This window comes from Leuciscus leuciscus, assembly GCF_965113295.1.
Source record: "Leuciscus leuciscus genome assembly, chromosome: 9".
Classification (NCBI taxonomy): domain Eukaryota; kingdom Metazoa; phylum Chordata; class Actinopteri; order Cypriniformes; family Leuciscidae; genus Leuciscus; species Leuciscus leuciscus.
The window spans coordinates 21,281,143-21,290,865 of NC_138733.1; the positions used below are offsets into that span (position 1 = coordinate 21,281,143).

The following is a 9,723-nucleotide window of genomic DNA, read 5'->3' on the forward strand; positions in this document are numbered from 1 at the left end:
GTAGCTCCGACTACAATGTTCTTCCACAAGATGCATGCAGATTTGTTTAACCGCTAGAGCGCCAAAAGTTACATACGGCAGCTTTAAATTATATGACCGTTGTCAATAGCAACGCATTATAACAGCGCACATCCATGTCTCTTGTATCACGGTGGACGCGCTTTCTCGTTTTATTCATATGAAACTTGCCATCTTGCGTCTCAGTTTTTGATTGCATTGAAAATGAAATCAGAGGACTTTAGTATTAATACTACTGGGCAATTCCAGTGTTGTGGATGTGACATTTGAACTCATGACAGCTGAAATGTCTCAGTAAAAATAAACTTCATCCAATATTTATTCATTATTTCCCCTTTTGCAGCGACTTTTTTTTTTTTCATGTTCTGCAGACAGGGTGACCATCCTCGATTAGGTTTCCCCTCAAGACTTTTGCAAAAAGCAAAATATAAAACCTCAGTTTTGGTCCTCTTAGACGGCTGAAAAATATCCCGAGCACTGTCACTGCCTGGCGCCATGTCTTTTCGAACATAAAAACAATGTTGCATTTGAGTGCCTGTGTCAGACTGATGCTGGCTAGACAGGTTTTACAGAGATAATTACATTTTAAATGATGATCCTAACCATCAGAACATTTTATCGTGGTTTATCGTGAAACTGGTAAACGTTTCATCCCTAGTTGGGTATCAATCACTACTTCAACCTCAACATACAATATGCATCATGATACATACGCCACACAATACGATATTGATGTATTAATGTGTAAACAGTCAATTTGCCAAAAGAAAATGATCAGATAGGACAAGAGGTGGGTGATTATTTAAAGGAGCATTTCACCCATGGGAACATTATCTTTATTGAAAGTAGGTCATATATGTAGTGGAAATGTAACAAATTTCAAATTTGGTGCCTTCTTGACCGAGGAAAGACAGAAAGTGACTTTAGGGCGCATTTGTAAGGAAGAAAACAACTCCCACAATGCACCACATTGCACAGCTCCGCAAGCCACTCCCACTAATTTTCACAACACAAACGTCCGTGTCTTCGTCTGATTCAGATATTTTTTCCAGGAGAAATTGCCATCGTTGAAATGCTTTGCAGCAGACAGACTATCTCTGTGTCCGTAGGCGCACAGTGAGAGCACAGGCACCACCAGTCCGCCCAGTCCGGGCTCCTCGTCCGCGACAGGCAGGTCTTCTGCCTCGGCTGCAGAAGCCGCCTCCTATTCCTCCATCAGCCTCAGCTGCTCTTCGCTATATTGTGGCTCGTAAAGGTAGCTACGAACATCTGATTTGAGCATCAGACTTTCTAAATCATCTTCTTCCATATCATATTGAGTACCTTCCGCCATTGTCGTAACTTCACATCTGGCTCCACAGCGCCTGTTAGCTTAGCTTCCAAACAAGATGGCAGATATTGCTTTTAGTTTCTGCAAGTGAAGTCCCACACCACACTGATCGGTAAAAGGTCTGTAGCAGGAGTGGGTCCCACCCCCTGGAAAAATGAGGAACAAGTGTTTGTAGTCTCAACACCTCTATGGGACTTCCTGCTTAGAATGACGCAAAATTACGATTTTTACATCATTATAAGCAGGAACCGCAACACTGAAATCCGTATTTCTCCCGACTCAGGGGAAAATGAGGGAATAATGCACGACCATTCCAAAAAAAATGACTGGGTTTCTAATGATACAAAGCTTAATGCAAATGGGTGAAGTGTCCCTTTAACGATACGAGTAATTTTATTTTATGATAATATATTTTATGATAGTTATTTTATTTATTTTTTTACTTTATTATTAGGGCTGCACGATAATGGTTAAATCCCCACAAATTCTTTGTCGTGTATTTTCTGGTAATCAAATGAAGGCATAAAACACTGATTTAATTTCTCTTTTAATCATAATTAAACTTTTTTGTCAAACAAAGTTCTGCACAACAGAGCTTGAATGTTAAAATTAAAACATGGAAGAAAATTGTAATCATTCCATAAAAAATAAAGTTTGAATAATAATGTACTACTATTAGAGTTAGTATTATTATTACATTAAGACAGACTAATTCTACCGTCGAGTTAAACCAAACTTTTATTTTGCAGTAAAGACCTTTAAGTTTCTGTGTGTTTATGATATGACAATAGTTTTTCTCAAATGAAACGGTAAAATGCTGATGAAGTGACTCTCAGAGGGGCTCTGGAGATGAAGTTCATGCATTCATGTCCTCGTATAGTGAGACGGCAAAGGCTGAAAACACAGCGAGCGTCACGCGTGCTTCAGTGTGTGTAGTAAATGAAACCGCACCATTCATTCACACAGAGACACAGAACATGCAGGGTTCATATTTAAACAGTCTTTTTTGCAGTTTAATATTCACAGACACTAGTCTATATCGCGACTTGATTTAAATGTACTGACCTGCTTTTTATTTATTCATCAAATTTGACAAATTCCGTGAAATTCCACGTTACACAGTAAATTCCGTTTTTATGACTGGATTCCGCGATTCCTTCCGCATTTTCTGCATCGCGAAAATCATAGGGCCCTATACACTCACCTAAAGGATTATTAGGAACACCTGTTCAATTTCTCATTAATGCAATTATCTAATCAACCAATCACATGGCAGTTGCTTCAATGCATTTAGGGGTGTGGTCCTGGTCAAGACAATCTCCTGAACTCCAAACTGAATGTCAGAATGGGAAAGAAAGGTGATAAGCAATTTTGAGCGTGGCATGGTTGTTGGTGCCAGACGGGCCGGTCTGAGTATTTCACAATCTGCTCAGTTACTGGGATTTTCACGCACAACCATTTCTAGGGTTTACAAAGAATGGTGTGAAAAGGGAAAAACATCCAGTATGCGGCAGTCCTGTGGGCGAAAATGCCTTGTTGATGCTAGAGGTCAGAGGAGAATGGGCCGACTGATTCAAGCTGATAGAAGAGCAACTTTGACTGAAATAACCACTCGTTACAACCGAGGTATGCAGCAAAGCATTTGTGAAGCCACAACACGCACAACCTTGAGGCGGATGGGCTACAACAGCAGAAGACCCCACCGGGTACCACTCATCTCCACTACAAATAGGAAAAAGAGGCTACAATTTGCACGAGCTCACCAAAATTGGACAGTTGAAGACTGGGAAAATGTTGCCTGGTCTGATGAGTCTCGATTTCTGTTGAGACATTCAGATGGTAGAGTCAGAATTTGGCGTAAACAGAATGAGAACATGGATCCATCATGCCTTGTTACCACTGTGCAGGCTGTTTGTGGTGGTGTAATGGTGTGGGGGATGTTTTCTTGGCACACTTTAGGCCCCTTAGTGCCAATTGGGCATCGTTTAAATGCCACGGCCTACCTGAGCATTGTTTCTGACCATGTCCATCCCTTTATGACCACCATGTACCCATCCTCTGATGGCTACTTCCAGCAGGATAATGCACCATGTCACAAAGCTTGAATCATTTCAAATTGGTTTCTTGAACATGACAATGAGTTCACTGTACTAAAATGGCCCCCATAATCACCAGATCTCAACCCAATAGAGCATCTTTGGGATGTGGTGGAACGGGAGCTTTGTGCCCTGGATGTGCATCCCACAAATCTCCATCAACTGCAAGATGCTATCCTATCAATATGGGCCAACATTTCTAAAGAATGCTTTCAGCACCTTGTTGAATCAATGCCACGTAGAATTAAGGCAGTTCTGAAGGCGAAAGGGGGTCAAACACAGTATTAGTAAGGTGTTCCTAATAATCCTTTAGGTGAGTGTATACCCAAGAAAAACTGAAACCCACTTGCTGACCACTTCCTTGAATAATACTTATTACTAAAATACTTTAAAGCTACATACCATTGTTTTCATTTAATTTGTTAATATTTAGCTTTTAATATATAAAACAACATACAAGTTGCTATTATTAATATTGCTTTAAATTAGTACCATTTAAGTCATTGGCACTGGTTAAAAAAATAATTCACAAATATTTTGCCATTGTGACAAGTCCTAGTGTGTAGATTTATGCTACAGGACTAGGGCTGCAAGATTATTCGCAACTGACATGAAATGACGCTTAAACCGATTTGGTTTATTGCGATTATGAAATTGCAAATGCTGCGATTATTTGTTACGCACAGCTTGTCAGTGACGGACGGCAGTAGTAAATGCTGGTCCATCTGAAAGCACTGTGAGTTTAAGTTGCTTATAACATGAATTTGAAAAAGCAACACACGCCAAACATGAGAAGTATTTATGGACTTCTTGTTGAAAAAAAGACAACATTTTAAAAAATCTAAGCGTTTCAATCTTCTGTTTATTCAGCTACAACAATAGTATGATGCCCATTGGGGTTTCCTGGAATGACACGTGTTGTCTACTTCTGCAGCGGGGCAGATTTGGAGTTTCTATGCGAGAGCGCCCTCCCAAAAAGCAGCATTTACTACTGAGCACAGAGCCGTACTTCACTGACAAGCTGTGCAAAAAAAATAATCGCAGCCTTTGCCAAATCATGTGTGGTTTCATTTCGATTAAACGTGCAGCCCTAAACAGGACTACTCTACTCTGTTCAAGAAATCAAATTAAGGAATTGAGAATATTATCCTGCAAACAAATTGTCTGACTAATAAAGAGCTAATCCAGCCATCAGAGTTGGTTCTCTCTTGGAGACACATGAAGGGAAACACTACAAGCCTCGCTCTTATACCCCTTTTTCACCAGCATGAACCGGGTGCTAGTTCAGAGCTAGATCTATTGCCGGTTCAGAGTTGGTTCGACTGATGAGCCTTCTAAGAACCGGTTTGCCTTTCAACAGGCCAGAGAGCCACCACAGAGCCAGGTCTTACGTCACTGTTTACATCTCATGTTTCCCAGCCACGCTAGCAAGGCAGTGCCAAACAAACACACCAGGCTTGTTCGAGATGCATCGGCTTCTCGCAGACCAATCGGCGCATGACAAAGCACTGCGAGAGCGATCCAAAAGCACAAGGAGTTGTATGCTCTCCAAACACTCCGCGCAGCTCCAATGCATCTCGAACAAGCCTTCCATCAAAAATGGCAGTCGTTGCATTACTATTTATGCTTATGGTTTTGTGAACCTACATCGGCATCCTAACATGCCGAATCCAACACGTTCGTGCAGCTCACCATAATTGGCATAGACGGAGATTACAATCAAGCTGCTATTAGCTCGATTAGCTGCCATTTAAAAAATGGTGGTCACAAGTTTCTGTTCGTCTTGTTGGTCACGGTAACCCTGCCTCGAGCCCCTGGCGCAAGCGGTTCTTACTTCTAGACCAGCAATGTTTTGATGCAACTTACGAACCACTTTTCCTGGTTCAGAGCTGGTGCTTTTGGTGTGAAAAGACAAAGAACTGATTTGAAACTAGGCTCTGAACCAGCACTCGAACTGCCTTGGTGGAAAAGGGGTATTAGAGACCTGGATCTTTCTATAGAGGGTCTATGGTACTACTCATGATGAACAAGGCGGCAGCACACATAATTCCTCAACCTTGCCCTAAACACTCAAAGACATTCCACACATAAATCTGACAGGCTCAGCACTGAGCCAGAGAGAGCCTGAGTTGAGACCAAAAAAACAACAGCAGTTGAATGGCATAAAGTGCTTTCAAACGAAAAATTATTAACAAGAGTAAGAGAACAGTCTTTATCAGCAATTGACCTGCTGGGCCAAACGTTTATCTGTAAATATGCCAGAACCTAAGCACCACTTGAACTATGAACAACTCTAGAGGCTCTGATATGCTGACAGGCCTGTCATTAAAACGGATCAGATAATAACTGAAAAATACAGAGAAGCAGAAATCAAATCACCATATCATGACAGCCTTAGCAGGCTTGCCAATCCCAGCAGCGTTACATGTGATGCACAGTGCACAAGACCTTTTTTCTCTTAACAGCAAGGGCAGCTGGACACGATGCCAGGAATGTAAATGATATGCAGAGCAAGAAGAGCTCTTTATCTTCCATCTTACCCCTTCTTTTCTTTTAACTGTTTTATTAAAATAGGACCTGTAAAGTCATAGTAGCTTTTTCAGTCATTGTCATGCAAAACATTAACAGCAGCTGAGGGAATCCAATTCAAGCAGACCCAATTTACTAGTGGCACTACATTTATTGCTTCAACTACAATTTCATATGAGAAAGTGCTTTGAGACTTCTGCAATACTAACTGTAATCTTTGAAAATTAGATTAGGGTCAGAGAAGCAGGTTCAGGCCACAAATAAGCAGTATAAGTAGATAATATAAATTCTCAAACGCACAGGCCTTAGTCATTCTTCGTACCAAAAAGAGCCATAACGTATAATCCTGGCCATTTCAGCATGTAGATTGAATCAAAAACAGGGAAGAGTATTGATCCATCCAACTGACCACCATCTTGAAATCTACATTTCACACATCAAACAGTGGAGCTTTTAGTTGCCATGGTGAATGCATTACTGATCCCCACTGGCACCGAAACGCATTATGGCAGCTTCTTTGCAGACGCACATCCAGTGAGCAAACCAAACCCACAGTAACAGTAGTTCATGCCACGCCACCTCTATCCTAGTCATTACAAACTGCCTGTTGGGACTCCACAAACACACAATTATCCTGCGTTATTTCAGCCAAGGGCTTGGAGGGGTCTCTAGCAACGGTCTGTCTGTGTGCAGTCGAACCACACAACTGAGGCAAAACAGTCCAGTAGTGATTATCTGTTACTACTATAAAAAGACCAATGCAGAGCACTAACAAGAGCATGTTATTAAGACAAAGAAATCTAGCATCTGCTGTATTCTGGTTTATGCTGTTTGTTTATTAGTATAAAGATAGTGAGAGATATTCAACAAGGACTTAGGCTAGACTAACATAGCACAAATGTTGCATGATTTTAAAAAAAGAAGTGTAATTTCCATCATTTTCTGTGCATCTCAAACCCCAAAAACAGGCCTGCAAGTCTGTCGATTCAATAGATTATTTAGTTTAAGACAGATGGCAAAAGGAAACATCCCTCTTTCTGAAATTGTGCAAGCTGGTAAAGACAGACGGCCAAAAAAGCTTGGACTAGTAATCACTTCTCACATTCCCTTGATGGAATTGCAGGATCACAAAACATTTCCACTAAGGGAATGTTGAGTAGCAGCACATCTGAATGGCACAGAGTTCAAAAGATGACCAGACGTGAGCTGAATATCATTAACACAATGAAGCAGTACATTATTAAAACATTTTTGTATTATTTTTAAAGAAATTAATACTTTTATTCAGGAAGGATGCATTAAATGGATAAAAAAATTCTTTTTAATAACCTATATATTCAAATATAAAGTAGTTATATACATTTTTTACAATATACAGGGGATAAAATTGTGCAATTAAAAACATAATCGTGATTACAATATTGACCAAAATAATCATGTTATGTAACACATTAGGAGTGGGTGATATGACCAAACGAGTAATTATAATGACTCGCATACGAGTAGCCTAATTGCCCCCCGATAGCGGGTATTTTTAGTTGGAAAAAGGTTGCTATCCTATCAAAATTTTAGATATCAGTGAAATTTCACAATGCTTGATACCAATTTCAGTACCACTGCAGACACTAATACTAGACTAATGCAAGTAAAAAAAGAGTTATATTTCCAAAAAAAGTCAGATTGTTGAAGGAAACAAACAGTAATACAGTAAAATCAAAGAAGAAAATTACAAACAAATATAACAGAAAAAAAGATAAGTTTAAGTTTTCCCTGTTAGTCTATCTAACATTATAGTATTCAGTTAAAAGCCTACTAGAGAAATAGAGAAATAAAAATAAACAACAAATAAAACACTGCAGTCTTTAGTACTGTATGAATGAAATAGCTACTCTGATTCTTATTAAAGTTACTAATGGTTTAATAGCTAAATCGAAACTAAAATTTGATTAATCGCACAGTGATATTTATACTGTATGTTTGATCAAATTAATGCAGTCTTGTTTTTGAAAGAAGACTCTTATTCTCACTATTAAAATGTCTTACCAAACCCAAACTTTTCAACAGTAATTGTATATATGCTGTTCAGTGAACTTAATCCAAGCTATAACATGATTGCAAGTTGCAACCATGCATGACACCTGTCAAACAACTAGAGGGAGTGTACAGCAAACTTGGCACAATAGCTTAAACCATAACGATTAGAGTAACGTTACATCCAAAGTACACAAGGTACCACATTTATTCAAAGCATTCACACCTTGATAAGAAACATGCATCCACCTGCCTTTTTAGCATGTTTAGGTCTGCTTGCAAGATATTGTTAGTTATGCAGTCGTTAAATTAGTGCATTTATTGTTGCATACAGCGTTGGACTATAGAGATGGCCAAATATACTGCATCTTTATCTGCAGCCATAATCACATTCACATTCACAACACAACATTACAGTCAATCACAGTGTCCCAAAGAAATGAGCAGTATCGGGTCTGCATGCAAAGAATCCGCTGACCTACATTTGAAACCAGCTCGGCACAGGTACCGGTCCAAATCTTTAGCTCACCATGACGGCATGTTTTATAGCTTAATAAATGTCAAACATCTCGGTTATTTTTTCATAACCTTGAAGTAAACGCACAAATGTGTTGTCTAGGTTAAGCATCACGTTCTGTTTTAAGACAACCAAGGTGTTTGACAATTATAAACTCGTTTGAATACTAAACATGTCTGTTTAGTAGTTACGATCATGTCTAACCCCAAATATGCTGTCTAGGTAGGAAGTTCACTAGGTTTTGAAACACAGCCCTCATCACCTTTATTCTCAACCGGTATGCAAAAAAACCCGACAATGTGAATGATGTAACTTATGTATTTACCCAAACCAAAGTGGATACGGCAAGGTCAACCTTGAACTTAACGTTTATAGATGATAAAATAGAGATTTGTGTTGACACGGGCGTTAGCCAACTGTTGCTAGCTAACATGACATTGATGAAACGACGTGTTGATTCGCCGAAAACATACACCTATAACGAGCCGCTAAAACTACAGATCTAGGTGGGTAATTTCTTGTATTTAGAGCAACAAATACAGTTACACAATACACACTGCTGGAGCTGTCGATATATTCACGACTAATTAAGAAAAAACAGAAGCTGAAGTATTCCTCCAACGGCCGCGTCCGCCATTTTGAGACACCGAGAAAAGGAGGCGCAAAAATTACATCAACAGCTCTTCTACCGGCGATTTTTTATCTAACATGACCACAAAGGGAGACACAAATTAGATGTTCTTACCCTACAGAGTTAGCGCAGAATGTTACTCCTCAGAAGACGGTCGTAAGGGACGAAATGCGTGTTATTTTCGTGTTGAAAAGGGGGGCTGAAGTCTCGGGGTCTGCCTCCTTGCAGCGCCGCATTCGACTCTACACAGCACGGGAGCGCGCATGGGCTGACTTCAGCAGGCGGAGGCGCGCACGCCCTTCAATCTCACGCCCTCCTTTCAAAAACTGTGGGCGTTCCTTGAATAAATATTCTGCTCATCGCCTAGTATTGCAGATAACTACAAAAATGGACCGTGAAAAATGATTTCTTACATGACCCACATCAATGAACTTTAATCTGGGTACAATCAGACCGCGTGCCCTGTTTGTGAGAGTCACTTGTGTCTTTCTCAAGTCAGGTGCACAAACCGGTTAACATTATGATTCAGGCTTTAATTGTAACTTCCCAGCCACATGATGCAAATGATTTA

The 9,723-nt window shown here is 39.9% G+C and overlaps 1 protein-coding gene across 1 annotated transcript in view; it reads right to left on the reverse strand.

Annotated features, from left to right (window-relative positions):
* Positions 1-9,424, reverse strand: part of pafah1b1a (platelet-activating factor acetylhydrolase 1b, regulatory subunit 1a) — a 41,842-nt gene extending 32,418 nt beyond the window's left edge. Inside the window, exon 1 of the mRNA XM_082180557.1 lies at positions 9,267-9,424. The gene's annotated coding sequence lies outside the window, so the exon portion shown is untranslated. The remainder of the gene's footprint in view (positions 1-9,266) is intronic.
* Between the last annotated feature and the right edge of the window lie 299 nt (positions 9,425-9,723).